The following is a 23,200-nucleotide window of genomic DNA, read 5'->3' on the forward strand; positions in this document are numbered from 1 at the left end:
GGAGCCAAGACGCGAGTGCGTTGACTGTTTGTTTGATGACAGGAGATATTTCGTCTTGTCCTCATTCACCACCAGACCCATACGCTTCGCTTCTTTATCTAGTCTGGAAAACGCAGAACAAACGGCGCGGTTTGTGCTTCCGATGATATCAATATCATCGGCATACGCCAGGAGCTGTACACTCTTGTAGAAGATTGTACCCTCTCTATTTAGTTCTGCAGCTCGTATTATTTTTTCCAGCAATAGATTGAAGAAATTACGCATCTTCTTCTTAATCGTAAAAATGTGAAATGACGCGTCATATTTTTGGAAAATAAATTGTGTGACAAAAGAGTCTAGAGAGAGAGAGAGAGAGCGCGAAATGAAAAAACAAACAAGAGTAGGGTAGAAGGGGGAGGTTTCGACACGTTAAGAGAAAATCCGTTTTTTTAGAGAAACCAAAGTAAGAGCAGGTACTTTCTCTCATAATTATTGTTGATATGAATGTATATTACCCTTTCCTTTCATATTTAGTCTTCACTTCCATTTGTTTTCCAACTTATAACCAAGTTACTATGAGAACCCATATATGACGAAACCTCCCTACAGTAGGGAGGCTTCGACAACTGTTTGGGAGCCTTCGACACTGATGGGAGGTTCCGACATTTATCGAACATATCAGTAAATTTTTAACAAAAAACATGTTTTTGGAAAATTATACCGCATAGGTATCTTTAATTCATTTATATTTTTACTTCAATAAAAAAACCGAAAAAAACTTATAACTTAACTTAATACAAATGAAATATTACATTAGCTTTAACGCACATCTAAATTTGAAAAATCAACGTTAAAAATAAATTTGATTTGTGTTCGGGAAGTGGATGTTCAGGCGTAGGCAACGTACGCACTATGTCCTGCTTAGAAACCAAGCTTTTGTCTTCGATATTAAGTTCATAAAATATTTGCGTTTTGAGCTGACGTCTTAGATGCACGTAGAACTATTCACTTCTACGACTACACCAATGAAATATAAATCGGTTTTGTTCGTGAATTTAACCAGCACAAATATATTCTCTTTAATATTCATTTCGTCCTCTAAAGATTTGTGTTCATTCATGGGATTTTCGCTTTCAACGGGAGTTCCATCAGTGACCTCCAAAGCTGTTTCCTCGTTGTTGAGATCGTCATCAAAATCAAAGGATTTGTCAGAATCAGCCAAGCTGTAGGAACCGTCTTCACTGGATGATAACATTTTCTTTTGCTGCTTTTTAGCTTTTGGATTGCGCAATGTTTTTGTTTTTTTACAAAGCTTTAGCTTTGGCAACTTGGATTTATTTGTTCTCTCAATTCCTCTAATCATGATTTTTCTGGAGAATCTGTATATATTCTTGACTTGCCTTGGTTTTTACTTAAAATTTTCTTCTTCTTCAGTACGGGAAGCGGGCGGATAACCTCTGGAGAAAAACAATTCGGTTCAGATGGTGGCCTCCGGATAGCATCAGTTGGCACGCAATTCTCAATACGTTCGGCTTGATTAGTTTCGATGGTAACATCAGAGCTTATTTCGATTTCAGAATGGGAAAAGTCACACTAAGAAAAAATTAATGAATTATATGGAAATATTCCAGTGGCTGAAAATCCTTTGATAATATTGTCGGGAGAAAAAGCTCGCGAAAATGGAGTCCTTGTAAGATTTGCTATATCAGAAATTTCGCTTTTCTTTCCCGGATTGTTGATCAAAAAATCATTAAATGATTGCTTACAAAAATTCTTGAAAGGTCCGAATACCGATAGCCTGGCACTGATCTCTTTAAAAAATTAGGATTCATGCGCTTACGAGGGAAAACGTAAATCGGTGGAATATGGTTACCAGATCCGTTAACAATCCCTACCATAGTTACTAAACTTCCACGCTCTGCAGATGCGGCTTGCGATACGGTTCGCTTTCCTTTTTCAGCTATAACCTAAAAGTGTTTGTAGAACTTGAAGGTTATTTGAAATATAAAAATGAAGTAATTCTTACTTTAGGAGAATCCAAAACAGTACTTATTCCAGTCTCATCTATATTGTAAATTCGATCAGAAGTAAAGTTGTTTAAATCGTATATTTTTTTTAAGTTTGAAAAAAAATAAAGAAACCGCTTCCTGAAAAAAATGGCGTGATATGCTGGTGTTTTCAGGTTTTCGTAGACTTAAATCATTATTTCTATGCATGAAACATTTCAACCAATTCATTTTATTATCTTTGTCCCAGCTTGGGGGATATTTTATTTTATATTTAGAAACATATTCGAAAACGAAACGTCTAGCCAAGTCATACGTTAACCCGTGATGAAGACTAAAAGTTTTTTTGAAATATACCGTTAAATCTCTTTCTTGCGCAGCTGTAAGAACTTGGTTCGACGAGTATTTAGACTGATAATCCTTCACAACTCCCACATTCGTTTGCTCCTTTAATAGTCGCGATATAAGTGTTGTGCGCTTTAATTCATATTTGCGGACAGCGCTTGCTGGTGTTTCCTTTTTTCCTTTATATCCTCCAATGCTTTTTTCATATTCTTCTCATCAATTGTTTTGTTCGGAAACTTCTTTTTATATACATATATTTGGCATCTCAATAGCTGTAAAATATTCTTAACTAAGTAAAATATACCAGGGAGGCTTCGACAACGTGTCGAAACCTCCCCAAAAGGTGTTGTCGAATCCTCTCTTGTACGATTACTTACATTTTTTCGCTTTGAAAACTACACAATATTATTTATTGAAAAATCTTAAATAACAGCAAATCACACTTTTATTATAATATGTTTGGGGAAAAAACGAAAGTAATAGGTCTTAAAATGTATTTTTTACACACTAATACTTACGAACACTTTTTACATATCCACACTTGAAAATAGAAAAACACTCCGTACATCACCGTGTTCAAGAAATGACTGAATAATTCATATGAAAGCATCGCAGTCAACGTCACCACTGTTTGTTCTTGGAACTAAACCAATAGCAGTTATAAATCATGCCAAATTTGAGAAAGACGAAGACTCCCACATGTCGAAGCCTCCCCTTCTACCCTACTGTTTTTAGGGGTGGGTTTTGCCAATTAATTTTGTAATGCCTCGTTGCGTCAATTGAAAATGGCAGGCGAAGAATAAAAAACTTTAACAAAAATTAAATTTGTTTGCAGAAAACGTAAGACATGGACGCTGGTTGAAGAGTTCAGTGCGTCAGTATAAACAATTCGATTTCAGTGCTGCCAGTTCGTATGAAAATTTTGAATGTTTGTTCGATTGGCTTGTCTATAGCAGTTAGCCAATCGATAACAGCTAATATTACACAAATGTAATACAATTTCTACCACATATAAAATACCATTAACTTTTTACATTTATTGGCACGAACACATATTCGTATTTTGTAATCGTGCGGCACCGACTCTACTCAACCTCTGCCAGCCGAATATGTTTGATCGTTGATTCGCTTGGTCCACCGTAAAGTGCCTTGGAGACGATCAAATAATTGTGTCAAACACTTTAAGTGTGTTGGTGTCGTCGGCTCTCGTCGGCTACACGTACGCTACACGTACGCTACACCGACCTGTTGTCGGCTCTGTTTGATGAAAATCAAAATTTTTTTGATATTTCTATTTGACGGACGATAATTTGATCGTCTCCACTCAGGTTTGACAAGCATGAGCTCATTTGCAGGGAAGATTTCAAGCTGAGAGGACATAGAAAAGTGAAGTGAAGCGAAGCAGAAAAAAAGTGAATTGAAATAAGTTTGAAATTTTAAAATAAATAAAATCAAATCAAATAAATTAAAATAATAAAATAAACTAAAATCAAATATAATAAAATGAACTAAAATAAATTAAAATAATAAAATAAAGTAAAATCAGATATAATAAAATAAACTAAAATCAAATATAATAAAATAAACTAAAATAATATAAATTAAAATAATAAAATAAAATAAAGTATAGTCAAATTAATAAAATAAACTAAATAATACAGTATACTCTCGAAAAGTAAATTCTCAGAAAGTAAATAATCGCGGAAAAGTTATTCACCTTTAAGATTACACATGCACCTCGAAAAAGTAAATTTTTTAATTTACTTTTCAGAGAGTGTGATAAAAAACGAAGCAAGCAGCGTTTTATACGATGTTGCAAAAACACTTACTCTCTTGTTTATCGCGTCTTTTTAGTAAATAAACTCTCCTACTTGATCCACTGGTTTACAAATGGAAACGATGCAAATCAGGTGTCAGACTTTTTGAACTGTCGTACAAAAATGGTCAGAAAATATATTGCAAAAGAAAAAAAAAACAAAAGAATATTCAAGATTTTTTCTCTTCATAGTAAATACATATGTATGTATGTAAATGTAAATATGTTTTTCATGTAAATCCATATGTCTTATTGAAGCAAATAAATGAATGAATTTTTTAAGTTTAAAAATGCATTTAATATTATAAAAACAGATAATTTATGCATATATTTGGAAAAGTAAATTATTCGAAAAAGTAAATTACCCAAAATACCAATCGATTCACTTTTCGAGAGTATACTGTATAAAATAATACAAAAATGGAGAAATTTTTTTTCATAAGAATTGCAGCACATGCCAATAATAGATAATCATCAACCGACGATGACATGATGACCATTCGTTACGAGCTCAAAACTAAACTGATGTTTGACGTGTTAATTTGAACGTTTGCGGGCAACACACGATTGAACGTCACTAACACATATGCACTGTTTGACGCAATTATGTGATCGTCTCCAGGGCACTTAAGCGCACTAACACAATCTCATTTTGTGATGCTTGTTTGATTGTGATGGTGCCCATCCCTGTACATATGTATTCTAATTAGAACTCTGTTAGCCAAGCCTAACTGCTTTCGCCATAGGTTTCAACACATTTACACATTTTTTTGTAAAGTACCAACACCAATGCACATGTATACGTCATTTTTGAAAACTTAATTATAATTTCCCAAACAAAAGAAAACTAGTTATCTCATTTCTTGTTCTTATTGAATGCGTACGAATGAGAAAACACAATTGTAATTAGTGCCAAATGAGAATCCCAAAATGGGAAATAAAAACAATATTGGAAAAACGTCATTTGCGCTCATAAAACAAAAAAGGTAAGTCGAATGAATTTATTGTTATCTTTAATTTAAATTTATATTTAAAAAATTAATGTAATGTTATTCTGCAGAATTTTAGTATTCGGCCGTTTCAAAATTCGCCTTTCGGGAACAGGTCACTAAGCTCAGGAGCATCACATAAAAATTGTAGGTTGAATTTGTATGTCTTTTGTGTTTGACGTTGCCTGCTCAGTGCAAAAATTGTGTGAAAGTAAATGTGTGTAAAGATTCCTGCGCGGTTGTAAAATTATTCAAAAACAAATATGTGCGGCCTCCGCAGTGCAAAAATTGTATAAAATCCAATATGTGCTATATCTCTCCAGTCCAGCGGTTGATTTTCCATTTCAAACAAATATGTGTTATATTAATTTATATAAGATTTGCGGGCATCGATTAAAAAAATAAATTAAATAATTTTTGTATTTTCAGATTTTATAACTATTGTCGAGGTACTCAACGTTGAGTTGCCGGTGTGCCAAATAAAATAAGATGATTACTTTTAATATAAATTGATTTTAGTGTATTTAGTGTGTGAGGTATAAATTACATACAATTTGTTTGGGTATACGAAATGTACAATTTGTTAGTATTGTATTTATACAAAAGGGTGAGTGGGTTTATACGTATGTGTGTATATAATATATAGGTAGGTTACAATTTAATCTAACTTTTATGTTAATATTAGATTAATGTTTATAACTAAGACCTGATATATGGGTGGGTGTTAAATATTAGAACTAAGTTTAATTAATTTGGGTTTTACTGAGCGCAATCTGGCATCACTATTATCAGTTGATCTGTTTATGCTTTGGCATGTCACACCATTCTACCGTTGCTTGGGTCCTGTCATTACGCCGTTTACAAGAACAACCTTATTACTTATGTTTATTCTCTTACACCTAATTTTTCTATATAAGCATAGCTTAAGCATAATATCATCCTTCTTGATTGTTTATTATTCAGCTGCATATTCAGGTGATCGCATGGTACTTAGAGCGTACCTAATAAATTTGTGAATAATTAAAATCGTGTTTCATTTGAGTGTTTAGTGCAATCCTAAACATTTTTGGTGCCTCCTGTGAGGAATAGTGTTAAAGTTAATTATGGTTTTAATATGTCGGCATTATATTTACGTACATCAGCGCGTATCTATTTTGCGCATATGGACACAAACCCAATCGGAAAGCTACAATCCAGACTGTGTCGAAAGTGAACAGCTCTTGTGTAGCGTTCGCCAACATTTCACTCGTTTCATGGACAATCATTTTGCACTCGTCTCCAGCGCACATGAAGGCGAAATGGTAGATCACGACGATCTCCTAGCTTCAATGGAAGAGACGTTTAACAACATTTGCATCAGATTAAAGCGTAAGATGTCAACGTATGTTGAGATTCCCAAACAGGTGTACAGTCAGGCACCAGACATGCGGTTGGACCCTGTTTCAATTCCGAGCTTCGATGGACAGCCCGCAAATTGGTTGGCGTTCAAGGATATGTTCGAGACCCTTGTACACAACAGAAGTGATTTGCAGCCCACATATAAACTCGGAAAATTACGGCAATATGTGAAGGCGCAAAACGTTCCGTTAGTAGGTGGCTTATACACAGGTGGGTATGAAGAAGTTTGGGCTCAGCTCAAACAACGTTACGACAATTCACGTACTCTTTCCGAGCACCATGTTCAGCATATGTTAGACTTACCGTACCAGCTAGCTATCTAGAGATACGCTGATAAACTTCATTCAAAGCGCTTGAAATGATGAACGTACCAGTGAAACAATGGGATGCCCTAGCCGTACCATTAATACTACCGAAACTACCAGTCGTTACCCGTACCGAATGGGGAATGAGTCTACAAACCAATGACACCCCGAAGATGGAAGACGTAATAATACTCACAGCAAAGGCGTATCAACTAGAATCGTGAAGGCGCATTTGACAACAAACAGCGGAAGAATGCCTCACTCGTCAGCATCTTCAGATATGGCAACTTGTCCGTCTTGTAATGAGAATCGTATTTGGAGAGAGTCTCCAAAGGACCCCTTGCGTACCTACCAACTTAAGACGGTGACATATGGTATGGCAAGCGGGCCTTTTAATGCGATTAGGACACTGAGACAGTGTGCCTATGACAATTGGGAAGTGATCGCAGATGTCAGCCGGGGAACCGCAGCACGGTACAGCATCCTTCATAGCTTTTATGTAGATGATTATTTAAAAAGTGTACATATGACAGAACTGGCCCTCAACCGTGCACATGACGTAGAAGCCATTCTTCAACAAGGTAAATTTGAGTTAGATAAGTGGAACTCCAACTGCGTCCAGACCCTGGAAGGAATCAGCGGCTCTACGGCACCAGCATCGGAGATTAATTTTAGCGATTCCAGCACAACGGTATTGGGCCTACGCTGGAATCCTATTACAGACTCCTTATTTTTCAAGGTTAAGGTATGTAACTTTGACACAGTTCCTACTAAACGGATTGTTTTGAGTGATATAGCGAGCCTATATGATCCATTGGGTATGTTGGCACCAGTTGTCGTTACCGCCAAGATTTTTGTTCAAAATCTGTGGCTGGCGAAACTGAATTGGGATACGCCATTACCATTTGAACTTTGCGAGACTTGGATGAAATATCGGAACAGTCTACAGGCTCTCGAGAGAATCAAAATATCTCGATGGCTAGGAATCCGGGAGAACTCTGTAACGACGTTGCATGGGTACCAAAGCTTACGCGGCAGTTATGTACTTGTGAAATACCAGTCCTGACGGAGAATCCAATACAGCACTAGTCGCGGCGAAAACGAGAGTTGCCCCACTGAAAGAAATGACGATCCCTCGACTAGAGCTTTCTGCAGCCCAGCTATTGGTTACAACCATGAATAACATACGTCGTGCTTTGCAGTTAGAAAACACTGCTTACACGTATTGGGCGACTCCACGATTGTCCTTCACTGGATTCGACGACAACCGTCTTGATTGAAACAATATGTAGCGAATCGCATAGCTTCCATACAAGCTAAATCGGATGTGTGCGCGTAACGCCACATTCGATCAGAATACAACCCAGCCGACTGCGCGAGCCGCGGAATTACACGGGCGCCATCGGAGAGAACGAACTTTGGTGGAAGGGTCCAACCCTCAACCACGCATTTGGTGATTCATCATCATCATCAACGGAAGAGACGTTTAACAACATTTGCATCAGATTAAAGCGTAATATGTATCTATCTGAAATCTTGAGTGCTCAAGTCTCATTCTAGCATCGACTCCTCGAGGAAACAAATGCTGACTTCATGGTGGAATACAGGAGATGTTGCTGTACTTACGCATGAGATTTTGGATTCTGCATGCACGTCAGATGGTCAAGTCATATCAATTGAACTTTTTCTGGGTATATTTGTTTTTTGGGTCAAAGCTTCGTATTCCTCCTGGAAGTGCTTTCTTTGTGATAAAATAATGAGTGCTTTCTTTGTGTTAATGAGTTTTGTGCGGGTAATTTTGAACTCGTCAGGAGTTATTTCCAACGTAGTGCTTGGGTCTTGTGATCTGTTGGATGAGGCATTTGAACTGAATCTAAATAAATATGCTATGACTCGAATGGCTTTGGGTAGTGATGAAAATCTCTCCAGTATTTCCTCTTGCGTTGTGTTGGCGAAAGTCTTGATTGGCTTGAGTTCCAGTGTTGTGTTCACTGTATTTTGGGTAACTGGCCAATGGTTTGGGTCGAGTTTTAGCCATTGGGGTTCGTGGCACCAGAGGTTATTATTCACCATTTCCAGAGGTGTACATCCACGGCTAGCCAGATCTGCCGGGTTGTCCTGGCTTTCAACGTGACTCCAATCGTCTGTTCCTACCTTTTCTGCTATTGTGGCAACTCGATGGGATACAAAGGCTCATGGACAGCAAGGGGGTTTGCTTAGCCACGAAAGAACAATAGTAGAGTCCGTCCAAAGGTGAGTACGATGATGTGTAATATTTAACTGGAGTAGGTCGCATCCACTAGATTTGCCAGAAGTACAGCTCCGCAAAGTTCTAGTCTCGGTAAGGAGATACTTTTTATTGGGGCCGTACGAGTCTTGGACACTAGAAGAGTTGTCCAGGAGTTTGCGTTTATAGAAACTCTGATGTATAGGGTTGCTGCGTAAGCTTTTTCAGATGCATCAGAAAATCCACGGAAGGGGATTATCGCTGATGTCGAGAAGTTTGTCCACCGATGAATTTCAATGAGATTAAGGGCTTCATAATCCTTTATGAAGGTTTTCCATCGATGTAGATTTAATGGTTTTAGGCTCTCATCCCAATCGGATTTATCGAGCCATATCTGTTGCATTACTATTTTGGCTGTGACTACAACGGGGCTGAGCCAACCAGCTGGGTCGAACAATTTAGCTATTGTCGATAGTACTTCTTTCTTAGTAAATGATGTCTAATCTGGAATAGGGTTGATGAGAAAAAAGAATGCGTCTTTTTTGGCATTCCATCTTATTCCCAGTGTCTTTGTGCTATTGGTTTCGGGTAAACTGAGTAAGTTGGTGTCCCATAGATGTTCTTTCGGGATTTCAGATAAGACTTTTGGGTAGTTAGAGGTCCATTTGCGTTGTGATAGTGATTTCTCATTTCGAAGAAATTGAGCTAGTGCTATGTGTCTTGAGTTACCCAATTCGATGTTTTCGGGGTTTTTAAAGGGTAGAGTCACTACATATCGCCCTGATGAGTATTTGCGGGTGGTTTTTTCATAATTCTGCTCACACAAGATGTCCGAAGTTGACATTATAGAGGGTAAAATAGGTTTCTCGGGTGTCGGTCCGGACAGAATCCAACCGAATTCTGTTTCTTGGGCTAATAGTGTCCCGAAAACATTTCTTTTTATCCCAGTGAGTACTATTTGTGGGTACAAGTCACTTCCAATAAGCATGTCAACTGGTCTGGGTTTATAAAAGTATGGGTCCTTCTTCTTCTTAACTGGCGTAGAAACCGCTTACGCGGTTATAGCCGAGTCCACAACAGTGCGCCACGCATCTCTCCTTTTGGCGGTTTGGCGCCAATTGGTAATACCAAGTGAAGACAGGTCCTTCTCCACCTGGTCCTTCCATCGGAGTGGAGGTCTCCCTCTTCCTCGGCTTCCACCAGCGGGTACTGCATCGAAAACTTTCAGAGCTGGGGCACTTTCATCCATTCGAACAACATGACCCAGCCAGCGTAGCCGCTGTCTTTTTATTCGCTGGACTATGTCTATGTCGTCGAACAACACATACAGCTCATCATTCCATCTTCTGCGGTATTCGCCGTTGCCAATGTTTAAGGGACCGTAAATCTTCCGCAAAACCTTTCTCTCGAAAACTCCTAGTGCCGTCTCATCGGATGTTGACACCGTCCACGCTTCTGCACCATAAAGTAGGACGGGAATGATGAGGGACTTGTAGAGTTTAGTTTTTGTTCGTCGAGAGAGGACTTTACTTTTCAATTGCCTACTCAGTCCATAGTAGCACCTGTTGGCAAGAGTGATTCTGCGTTGGATTTCAAGGCTGACATTATTATCGGTGTTAATGTTGGTTCCTAGGTATACGAAATTATCTACAACTTCAAAGTTATGACTGTCAACAGTGACGTGGGAGCCAAGACGCGAATGCGCTGACTGTTTGTTTGATGACAGGAGATATTTCGTCTTGTCCTCGTTCACCACCAGACCCAGTATGGTATGGGTCCGCTAAACTGAAATCGAGTTTCTTATTGACAATTGTTGGGTCGATTGGGTGGTTGGGTAAATTATCCGTTAGAGTTTTTAAGATGAAGTCGTGGGTTGTTATCTTAAACTCTTTGTTTGTTGGAGATTGAATGGTGAGTTCGCAAGTTTTGGTTACTTTTGCGGAGATTGTATTATTTAATCCTGTCACTTGCGCATTTCTTAAGATTGTTGGTATTTCCAATCTTCTATGGAATTTTCCGAAATGAATGTGGCCTCTGACCCTGAGTCTATAAGTGCTCTGGCTGAATATAATTGCCCTTTCTTGTAAACTTGCAGTATAGCAGTACCTAACAAAATCTACTTCCTACATGAGTTGAATGGGTCTTGGGTTCTTTTTTTCAGTGGACTGTAATAGGGTTGTGTAGACTTGCGGATTTGTATTGGGAGTTTGGGTGTGGGAGGTACTACATGGGTTTGAATCAAGAGCCGAGTTTAGTCCTAGCGGGGGGGAATGAGGTCTGGGTGTGACCTCTTTATGAAGAATGGTGTGATGCTTTCTTCTGGATATTCTGCACGAATATTTGCTCTTGCAGTCCTTGAAATTGTGGGATAATACAAGACAATTATAACAATAACCATTATTTATGGTTATGCGGGCTCGACATTCATTTTTAAAAATTTTGGGCATACCCGAATGGAATGTTGTGTTCTACACAATTTACAACTCTCGATATCGACCGATCTTTTCGAGATTTGTTGTTTCTAATAGGGGTTTTGGATTGAGAAACATTTAAAGTTGACGTTTTTGATACGTTCGCATGAAAGGTTTTATATTTCCTGTCCTTCCCTTTTCTAGAGGGTCCACTTTCTTAAGGGGTAGCTGGAACGGGTTCAGTCAGATTTCCAACGGTTTACCGAGATTTGTATCGATGGGTAAGGAATGCGTCGAAAGCTTTCCATGATGGTATTTCGGAGTTGTCTTCTAGAGTGTCTTCAACCTGATGCAGCAGGGTTTTGGGTAGCTTAAATCCACATAAGAATATAAGAATAGGGTCCCAACTGCTGGTGTCTATATATACATTATGAAGATTTGGTAAACAATTGTTTACGGTCCTCTGAAGGTGTTTGATCGCGCTTGCGCTTTCCTGGGTTGCTTGGGGTAGATTGAACAAAGCTTTCAATTGCGCGTTAACCTGCACTCGTTTATTTTCATATTGTGATACGAGGTCCCTCCATGCCATCACGAAACCATCATTAGTTAGGAGGGCGTTTTTAACAATCGCTCGTGCGACTCCTTTGGTTTTTTGGATTAGGTGGAACAGTCTCTCCCGATTATGCGGTTGTGCGTAGAGTTTTGTACCCACCACATAAAAACACCCCCAATGAAAATAAAGAAACAGCCTCGGATGAGAGACCCCAATTTTGATGACGACCACTGCAAACGTTTAAAGGACTACGAATTAAGGGCATTCACCTGGAATGTCCGGACCCTTAATTGGGAAGGTGCCTCTGCCCAGCTGGTTAATGTCCTCGTAAGAGTAAAGGCTGACATCACCGCAATCCAAGAAATGCGATGGACGGGACAAGGACGGAAGAAGGTGGGTCCTTGTGACATCTACTACAGCGGCCATATAAAGGAGCGCAAATTCGGTGTGAGAGAGAGACTCCGTCGTCGAGTCCTGGCATTCACTCCGGTGGATGAACGTCTAACCACAATCCGCATCAAAGCGAGGTTCCTCAACATATCGGTGATTTGGGCCCACGCCCCGACGGAATAGAATGACGAAGTGATCAAAGATGCCTTCTATGAGCGCCTAGAACGTACCTATGAGCGCTGCCCCCGCCACAATGTCAAAATCGTGCTTGGCGATTTCAACGTGCGAAGCGTATGGGCCTGGTGGTGAACGAGGACAAGACGAAATATCTTCTGTCGTCAAACAAACAGTCAGCGCATTCGTCTTGACTCCCACGTCACTGTTGACAGTCATAACTTTGAAGTTGTAGATAATTGCGTCTACCTGGGAACCAGCATTAACATATATGACCATAACAATGTCAGCCTGGAAATCCAACGCAGAATCACTCTTGCCAACAGGTGCTACTATGGACTAAGTAGGCAATTGAAAAGTAAAGTCCTCTCTCGACGAACAAAAACCAAACTCTACAAGTCTCTCATCATTCCCGTCCTACTTTACGGTGCAGAAGCGTGGACGATGTCAACATCCGATGAGACGGCACTAGGAGTTTTCGAGAGAAAGGTTTTGCGGAAGATTTATGGTCCCTTAAGAATTGGCAACGGCGAATACCGCAGACGATGGAACGATGAGCTGTATGTGTTATTCGACGACATAGACATAGTCCAGCAAATAAAAAGACAGCGGCTACGCTGGCTAGGTCAGCTAGGTTGTTCGAATGGATGAAAGTGCTCCAGCTCTGAAAGTATTCGATGCAGTACCCGCTGGTGGAAGCCGAGGAAGAGGGAGACCTCCATTCCGATGGAAGGACCAGTTGGAGAGGGACCTGGCTTCGCTTGGTATAACCAATTGATATATATGGCCGTAAACATGTCTCTGAATGAGGGCCATGTTACAAAATCGCCATCGAATATATCCGTGTCACATGGGGGTAGGTGTAATGAGGTCCATCTTCTTATACGACTTCTGAAAAGGTTGCGATAATTGTTTAACGGTTCAGTGGAGAGCGAAAGCGTTGAACAATTAACGCGAGAGAGAGAGAGAGAGTGACAGAATGAGAGTAAAGCAGAGAACTTAAAGCATTTGCCATGCTTATGCTATTTGAGCAATTCTTGTTTTTGTAGAACAATGTTTAACACTAATCATACCAAGACTTAATATATACCTATTTCTGCGGGTCAAATGAACAGACTGTATGTTTCATGCTTGAATGTATGAAATATGGATGTTAGGAAGGAAATAATAATAAAAATTAAATTTATTATAATTAAAGAAAATAGTAGGTTGAGCATTTCTATTACAAAAGCAAAAAAAAAATTAAAAAAATTATAATAATTTTTTATATAAGTGTTTCCACTGTACATTTTCCGCAAACATATTTTTTACATTTAGAGCAAATTTTGTTGGTTTAATTTTCTTTACAGTATCCAATTTGACATCTGATACGTTTATAAGCATCTGTAGTAGACTTAGGCAACGATCCTTTCGTATTCGCTTGTCTCGAGATATTTTCTCCTGACGTTTGCTTGTACAAAATCCAGGCATTTATGCCAGCTAAAGCAAGGATATTGAAAAAAACTTGGAGAGGCCATGTTCAAATATCATTGAACATGCATTCTTTTATGCCTTAGCAAATCCGAGGAGCTACATATAAAAACATAAATTTGTATACATAAATAAACACATAAACATATATGCATTAATATGCAACAAGCATACATTATATGTTGCACGCATACATGCAACACACATACATTTATATGAGGCACACATGCATCTATATGCAACACGCATGCACTCAACTATTAATAAACAAACATATTTATATGTATGCACAAGATAACCTATTGGTTATAAAAATACATTTGGGCAATTGCTTGTGTGCATTTGAAATAACCCCTTATCGTGCAACATATAAAATATACATATAGACATACACACATACACATATAATTAGTTTCTTAAGATATATTCAAAAATTGTATTTAAGCAGTGACAAAATGAAAATAAAACTAGAATGAAATAATTTCTCAATAAGGCTAGACTATCACTTATTTTCCCCCACCAGCGGTAAGAAATATTTGATACAGCTAGTTTTAACATTTGAGAATGAATTAAATTCTCACTCAATGCAAGTCTATCATTGCCCCCCACCAGCGGTAAGGTTTGTTAGAAACTACATTGTTTTATAAAAATTGGTAGGCCGGATGTTTTTTACATTGGTCCTATCGAGCCTATGATAGAGCTCAGCCAAAACAAAAGCCCTGAATTTAATACAGGCAAAATGTAAGCCCTGTTAGTCATACAGGCAAAATAAAAAGTCCTGTTATTTATACAGGCACCATAAAAAGCCCTGTTAGTTAGACAGGCAAAATAAAAAGCCCTGTTATTTACACAGGCAAAATAAAAAGACCTGTTATTTACACAGGCAACATTAAAGCCCTGTTTATAATTCAGGCAAAATAAAATAATAATTGTAAGACGGGTGCATATTCCCGCATATTAACAATATAAAAACAACAATTTTTGTTGCGAGAATATAAAAATAAGGTTCTACAAAATGTGGAAGACTGAACCTAAATACCAATATCTGGATCGAAAAACGTCCATGATCATGAGGAAAATTGAAATCTTCAAAAATAAAATGGAAAATCTAAGTTTAGAATTAACGATAAAGAATTATCAACTAAGCTATTTGCAATCATTATACAATGATATTCAGAAGATGAAAAACAAATTAGATTTCAATGAAGAAATTGAAATCATATATGACCAAATAGGTGATGAATTTTTTCAAGAGCTTTGTTATTTTAATAGACAATTACAACAAGAAGAGTCAAAAAATACTTTTCGAAGTAATTTGGATAAAGAAGAATTTATAATAATTCCAAAGTTCTCTTCATCTACCACAACAAAGCTGGTTAAAACAAAACCAATACAAAAAGAAAAAGAGGAATTGATAAATATTCCAAATTTAAAAAATAAATTAAACCTATCTTCTGAAGTTGAACGAACTAAAGTTGATAAAACAAGTGATTCAGAAGAAGAAGAATTTATAATTGTTCCCGATCTCAATCTATTTTCTAAAACTAAGAAGAGACCAACTAAATTAGTTGAAGATAAGAAAGTAGAAGAAGAAGATTTTATAATACTTCCAAAATTCTCTCTATCTTCTGCAAATGAATTGGTTAAAAAAACTAAAGTAGAAGAAGAAGAAGAGAAAGAAAGGAACGAAAACAAAATTACAGAAAACAAAATACAGGAAGAGACTACTGAACACCCTACTCTTGAGGAAAAATCAACTGAAGTGGTTGAAACCTCAGATGTAGACATTCATAAAATTAAAAATGAAACTGGAGATCACGAAGTCGAGAGCAATATTCTCGCCAATGAGCAAATAACTTGGCATTTTTCTCCTCCGGCAGACCCACATTTTGGAGAAATGTGGAAAGCTGGCATTACCGATCAAACATGCAAACTTTCAACGTTATTAAAATGCGGGGACACCAACTACTGTACTACAACATTCGAAGACATCACTTCAATCGACATACAAATATATAAAATGCAAAGCGACATCAATCCGAAGCTGGACCCGATCGTGAAAACCATAAAGGAAATTGCAGAAGACCAACTAACTGCTCTTCAAATAAGTAAAATATACGACAAAGAAGAGCAGAGAAAGCTGCGAGATGGCCTTGAGAAGATCAGCAACAACGTACTAAAATTAATATTATTCAATATTTATAAAATTTATACAGTCCTTTAATCTTAAATAATAATTTCTTTCCCTCGGCAATATGTTCAAATATCATTGAACATGCATTCTTTTATGCCTTAGCAAATCCGAGAGCTACATATAAAAACATAAATTTGTATACATAAATAAACACATAAACATATATGCATTAATATGCAACAAGCATACATTATATGTTGCACGCATACATGCAACACACATACATTTATATGAGGCACACATGCATCTATATGCAACACGCATGCACTCAACTATTAATAAACAAACATATTTATATGTATGCACAAGATAACCTATTGGTTATAAAAATACATTTGGGCAATTGCTTGTGTGCATTTGAAATAACCCCTTATCGTGCAACATATAAAATATACATATAGACATACACACATACACATATAATTAGTTTCTTAAGATATATTCAAAAATTGTATTTAAGCAGTGACAAAATGAAAATAAAACTAGAATGAAATAATTTCTCAATAAGGCTAGACTATCAATTATTTTCCACCACCAGCGGTAAGAAATATTTGACACAGCTAGTCTTAACAGGCCATCTGACTTCGATTTTATACTTTCACTTTCTTCCGAACTTGAAAGTAATATTATTCTTTTTCGGCCACTACATACATTCACAATATTTTCCTCTTCATCGTCAGTATCTGTAGAATCAAATTCATTTTTATTTGCAACCAATATATTTTCGTTTTCAGAAAATTCATCTTCACTAATTTCTGAAAACTCTTCGCCAATATTATTTATATCTTCTAAGAACTTATACTGTCTTGTTTGCTTCGACCTTTTTCTGAGTAAAAAATGATCTGTATTACTATAACTATCAAAATAAAATATTAGCTAGGTACTTACTTACCAAGACTTTCAATTTTTGCCACTTTTTCTTACACTAAAAAGCTATTTTCAATATAAAATTTGATATTTTCTTGAAATTATGCTGATCTATTTTCGTTGAACTACTACTACAACAGTATTTGGACGAATGTGCAACTTACTGACTAATATGACGGTATGTTTAGTGTTAAACTTTTGGTTGGTGACATATTCACATGTGTATGCATATATATGTTTGTATGCTTGTGCATTATTTGTTTTTCTTTCGTTTCTGTTTCATTTCTGCGAATTCTCAACTATTTTGTGTGACTTTTGGTTGAAATACTCCGCGTTGGCCGTTGAAAAATTAATACTATACTTCACAGGATCATTTCTGTAGTCAGTCTTCATTTACTTTCTTTGCAAATCGAAAGTACTAGCACCCGCGATGAGGAGGTATATCGTTTTATCTGATAGCGTGAGGTTTATGAACTTCATTTCTAATTTTGTCATGTGGCATATTAGAAATGCTGTTTCTTCGATGAAACTGTTTACTATTATGAAAAAGTTCAATCTCAACAGTTAGTTTATGTCGCACTGTCAAGAGCTGTTGCCATTGAAGAAGTTTACATTATCCCAGTGAACAAACAGAAAAAAATTTATCATGGCATTGGAAGCAATGCCAGGTCATGTCGCGATATGCGAGATGAAATGATAAAATTACGTCAAAATCCAATTATCACCTTAGAAACACAATTATTCGAGTTTCTTAGCACTAGAAAATGTTTATCAATAATATCATTCAATTGTCAAAGTCTTCGTGCTCTTGTTGATGATTTCTCAGAGAGAGTATTTAAACAGTCAAACATATTGATGTTATCAGAAACATTTATGAACGACAACGAGCCTCCTGTATCCGTACCAAATTTTGATTTCGTTGTAAGATTTCAACGAAATGAAACAAGAAATTCAGGCGTTGCTATTTATCACAATGAGCAAGACAAATGTCATATTCTCACTCCTCATACATTATATGTTGCACGCATACATGCAACACACATACATTTATATGAGGCACACATGCGTCTATATGCAACACGCATGCACTCAACTATTAATAAACAAACATATTTATATGTATGCACAAGATAACCTATTGGTTATAAAAATACATTTGGGCAATTGCTTGTGTGCATTTGAAATAACCCCTTATCGTGCAACATATAAAATATACATATAGACATACACACATACACATATAATTAGTTTCTTAAGATATATTCAAAAATTGTATTTAAGCAGTGACAAAATGAAAATAAAACTAGAATGAAATAATTTCTCAATAAGGCTAGACTATCACTTATTTTCCCCCACCAGCGGTAAGAAATATTTGATACAGCTAGTTTTAACATTTGAGAATGAATTAAATTCTCACTCAATGCAAGTCTATCATTGCCCCCCACCAGCGGTAAGGTTTGTTAGAAACTACATTGTTTTATAAAAATTGGTAGGCCGGATGTTTTTTACATTGGTCCTATCGAGCCTATGATAGAGCTCAGCCAAAACAAAAGCCCTGAATTTAATACAGGCAAAATGTAAGCCCTGTTAGTCATACAGGCAAAATAAAAAGTCCTGTTATTTATACAGGCACCATAAAAAGCCCTGTTAGTTAGACAGGCAAAATAAAAAGCCCTGTTATTTACACAGGCAAAATAAAAAGACCTGTTATTTACACAGGCAACATTAAAGCCCTGTTTATAATTCAGGCAAAATAAAATAATAATTGTAAGACGGGTGCATATTCCCGCATATTAACAATATAAAAACAACAATTTTTGTTGCGAGAATATAAAAATAAGGTTCTACAAAATGTGGAAGACTGAACCTAAATACCAATATCTGGATCGAAAAACGTCCATGATCATGAGGAAAATTGAAATCTTCAAAAATAAAATGGAAAATCTAAGTTTAGAATTAACGATAAAGAATTATCAACTAAGCTATTTGCAATCATTATACAATGATATTCAGAAGATGAAAAACAAATTAGATTTCAATGAAGAAATTGAAATCATATATGACCAAATAGGTGATGAATTTTTTCAAGAGCTTTGTTATTTTAATAGACAATTACAACAAGAAGAGTCAAAAAATACTTTTCGAAGTAATTTGGATAAAGAAGAATTTATAATAATTCCAAAGTTCTCTTCATCTACCACAACAAAGCTGGTTAAAACAAAACCAATACAAAAAGAAAAAGAGGAATTGATAAATATTCCAAATTTAAAAAATAAATTAAACCTATCTTCTGAAGTTGAACGAACTAAAGTTGATAAAACAAGTGATTCAGAAGAAGAAGAATTTATAATTGTTCCCGATCTCAATCTATTTTCTAAAACTAAGAAGAGACCAACTAAATTAGTTGAAGATAAGAAAGTAGAAGAAGATGATTTTATAATACTTCCAAAATTCTCTCTATCTTCTGCAAATGAATTGGTTAAAAAAACTAAAGTAGAAGAAGAAGAAGAGAAAGAAAGGAACGAAAACAAAATTACAGAAAACAAAATACAGGAAGAGACTACTGAACACCCTACTCTTGAGGAAAAATCAACTGAAGTGGTTGAAACCTCAGATGTAGACATTCATAAAATTAAAAATGAAACTGGAGATCACGAAGTCGAGAGCAATATTCTCGCCAATGAGCAAATAACTTGGCATTTTTCTCCTCCGGCAGACCCACATTTTGGAGAAATGTGGAAAGCTGGCATTACCGATCAAACATGCAAACTTTCAACGTTATTAAAATGCGGGGACACCAACTACTGTACTACAACATTCGAAGACATCACTTCAATCGACATACAAATATATAAAATGCAAAGCGACATCAATCCGAAGCTGGACCCGATCGTGAAAACCATAAAGGAAATTGCAGAAGACCAACTAACTGCTCTTCAAATAAGTAAAATATACGACAAAGAAGAGCAGAGAAAGCTGCGAGATGGCCTTGAGAAGATCAGCAACAACGTACTAAAATTAATATTATTCAATATTTATAAAATTTATACAGTCCTTTAATCTTAAATAATAATTTCTTTCCCTCGGCAATATGTTCAAATATCATTGAACATGCATTCTTTTATGCCTTAGCAAATCCGAGAGCTACATATAAAAACATAAATTTGTATACATAAATAAACACATAAACATATATGCATTAATATGCAACAAGCATACATTATATGTTGCACGCATACATGCAACACACATACATTTATATGAGGCACACATGCATCTATATGCAACACGCATGCACTCAACTATTAATAAACAAACATATTTATATGTATGCACAAGATAACCTATTGGTTATAAAAATACATTTGGGCAATTGCTTGTGTGCATTTGAAATAACCCCTTATCGTGCAACATATAAAATATACATATAGACATACACACATACACATATAATTAGTTTCTTAAGATATATTCAAAAATTGTATTTAAGCAGTGACAAAATGAAAATAAAACTAGAATGAAATAATTTCTCAATAAGGCTAGACTATCAATTATTTTCCACCACCAGCGGTAAGAAATATTTGACACAGCTAGTCTTAACAGGCCATCTGACTTCGATTTTATACTTTCACTTTCTTCCGAACTTGAAAGTAATATTATTCTTTTTCGGCCACTACATACATTCACAATATTTTCCTCTTCATCGTCAGTATCTGTAGAATCAAATTCATTTTTATTTGCAACCAATATATTTTCGTTTTCAGAAAATTCATCTTCACTAATTTCTGAAAACTCTTCGCCAATATTATTTATATCTTCTAAGAACTTATACTGTCTTGTTTGCTTCGACCTTTTTCTGAGTAAAAAATGATCTGTATTACTATAACTATCAAAATAAAATATTAGCTAGGTACTTACTTACCAAGACTTTCAATTTTTGCCACTTTTTCTTACACTAAAAAGCTATTTTCAATATAAAATTTGATATTTTCTTAAAATTATGCTGATCTATTTTCGTTGAACTACTACTACAACAGTATTTGGACGAATGTGCAACTTACTGACTAATATGACGGTATGTTTAGTGTTAAACTTTTGGTTGGTGACATATTCACATGTGTATGCATATATATGTTTGTATGCTTGTGCATTATTTGTTTTTCTTTCGTTTCTGTTTCATTTCTGCGAATTCTCAACTATTTTGTGTGACTTTTGGTTGAAATACTCCGCGTTGGCCGTTGAAAAATTAATACTATACTTCACAGGATCATTTCTGTAGTCAGTCTTCATTTACTTTCTTTGCAAATCGAAAGTACTAGCACCCGCGATGAGGAGGTATATCGTTTTATCTGATAGCGTGAGGTTTATGAACTTCATTTCTAATTTTGTCATGTGGCATATTAGAAATGCTGTTTCTTCGATGAAACTGTTTACTATTATGAAAAAGTTCAATCTCAACAGTTAGTTTATGTCGCACTGTCAAGAGCTGTTGCCATTGAAGAAGTTTACATTATCCCAGTGAACAAACAGAAAAAAATTTATCATGGCATTGGAAGCAATGCCAGGTCATGTCGCGATATGCGAGATGAAATGATAAAATTACGTCAAAATCCAATTATCACCTTAGAAACACAATTATTCGAGTTTCTTAGCACTAGAAAATGTTTATCAATAATATCATTCAATTGTCAAAGTCTTCGTGCTCTTGTTGATGATTTCTCAGAGAGAGTATTTAAACAGTCAAACATATTGATGTTATCAGAAACATTTATGAACGACAACGAGCCTCCTGTATCCGTACCAAATTTTGATTTCGTTGTAAGATTTCAACGAAATGAAACAAGAAATTCAGGCGTTGCTATTTATCACAATGAGCAAGACAAATGTCATATTCTCACTCCTCATTTAGATATAAAGGCTCCGTACGCGAGTGATGCTGATGTGACGATATCAACATCAACAAGAATTGGCGATTTGTGTGCGGTAGAATGCAAAATGAACCCTAGCGATAATCATAATAGTAAAAACTTGAATTTAATTGCCATTTATATATCACCAAATTCATCGAGGAGAGATACATATAAAATTGTTCATCGGTAAAGCTTTATTACCGTTGTCAACTGCAGGTTCGCAAGCTTTTGCAGATATTATCGGAGAACCAGTAGAGTATAGCGAACAACCGGTACTCCTTGCGGGAGATTTCAATGTAAATTTCTCATTGCCAGAAGCTGAATCATTACTAGCATTCCTCAGAGAGAAATTTTCATTAGAAATGATCAATGGAAGAAAGGATCCTACGATAAAAGAAGGTGCGACTATTGATGCGGTATTCGCGAGAAATATAGATAAAACAGATGTAAGACATTTCATATCGTATTTTAGTTATCATAATCCAATTGAAAATATTATAGATATCAATCCGTCAGATCCCAGAAATGATAATTGATTTGGACTTTGCTTTATAAAATGTGCATAATAAATTTATAAAATGTGAATTTAAGAAAGTGTTGGTCACTCCACCATATTTGTATCCTTTCCCACTCGCTACTTTTCTTTCATACAAAATGATATGCATTTCTTGGAATATCACTATGAAGTATAACATCGCCAGTTTTTTTTTTGCCTTTTTTCCGATTTGCACTAATAAAATACTTTTTCCGTAATTTGGATCTAAGTAATTACAATACTTTCCACGTGTGTATTTAGTGTGTGAGGTATAAATTACATACAATTTGTTTGGGTATACGAAATGTATAATTTCTTAGTATTGTATTTATACAAAAGGGTGAGTGGGTTTATATGTATGTGTGTATATAATATATAGGTAGGTTACAATTTAATCTTACTTTTATGTTAATATTAGATTAATGTTTATAACTGAGACCTGATATATGGGTGGGTAATCCCGCGTTGACTTGAATATGATTTCCTAATAGCTGGTTGTGGTGATCCGATGGTTAATTGTCCGTCCGCTGATTTTCACTTCCTTTTCTTGTGGTATTCTTATAAGAATAAGAATTTCACTTGCTTGTATAGTTGGTGCAGTTGGTGACTTTTGCATTGCACTCTGATTCGT

General features: G+C 36.0%; 2 non-coding genes across 2 annotated transcripts; both read left to right on the forward strand.

Moving 5' to 3' along the window:
• The first annotated feature begins 17,475 nt into the window (after positions 1-17,475).
• On the forward strand, positions 17,476-17,689 carry LOC128920036 (small nucleolar RNA U3). Its single transcript, XR_008470156.1, has one exon. It is a non-coding gene; the product is annotated as a small nucleolar RNA U3 (small nucleolar RNA).
• Positions 17,690-21,372: 3,683 nt separating this feature from the next.
• LOC128920037 (small nucleolar RNA U3) lies at positions 21,373-21,586 on the forward strand. The gene has a single exon (XR_008470157.1). It is a non-coding gene; the product is annotated as a small nucleolar RNA U3 (small nucleolar RNA).
• Positions 21,587-23,200: the final 1,614 nt, after the last annotated feature.

The sequence above is a fragment of the Zeugodacus cucurbitae genome, chromosome 2 (assembly GCF_028554725.1).
Source record: "Zeugodacus cucurbitae isolate PBARC_wt_2022May chromosome 2, idZeuCucr1.2, whole genome shotgun sequence".
In the NCBI taxonomy this organism is placed as follows: Eukaryota; Metazoa; Arthropoda; class Insecta; order Diptera; family Tephritidae; genus Zeugodacus; species Zeugodacus cucurbitae.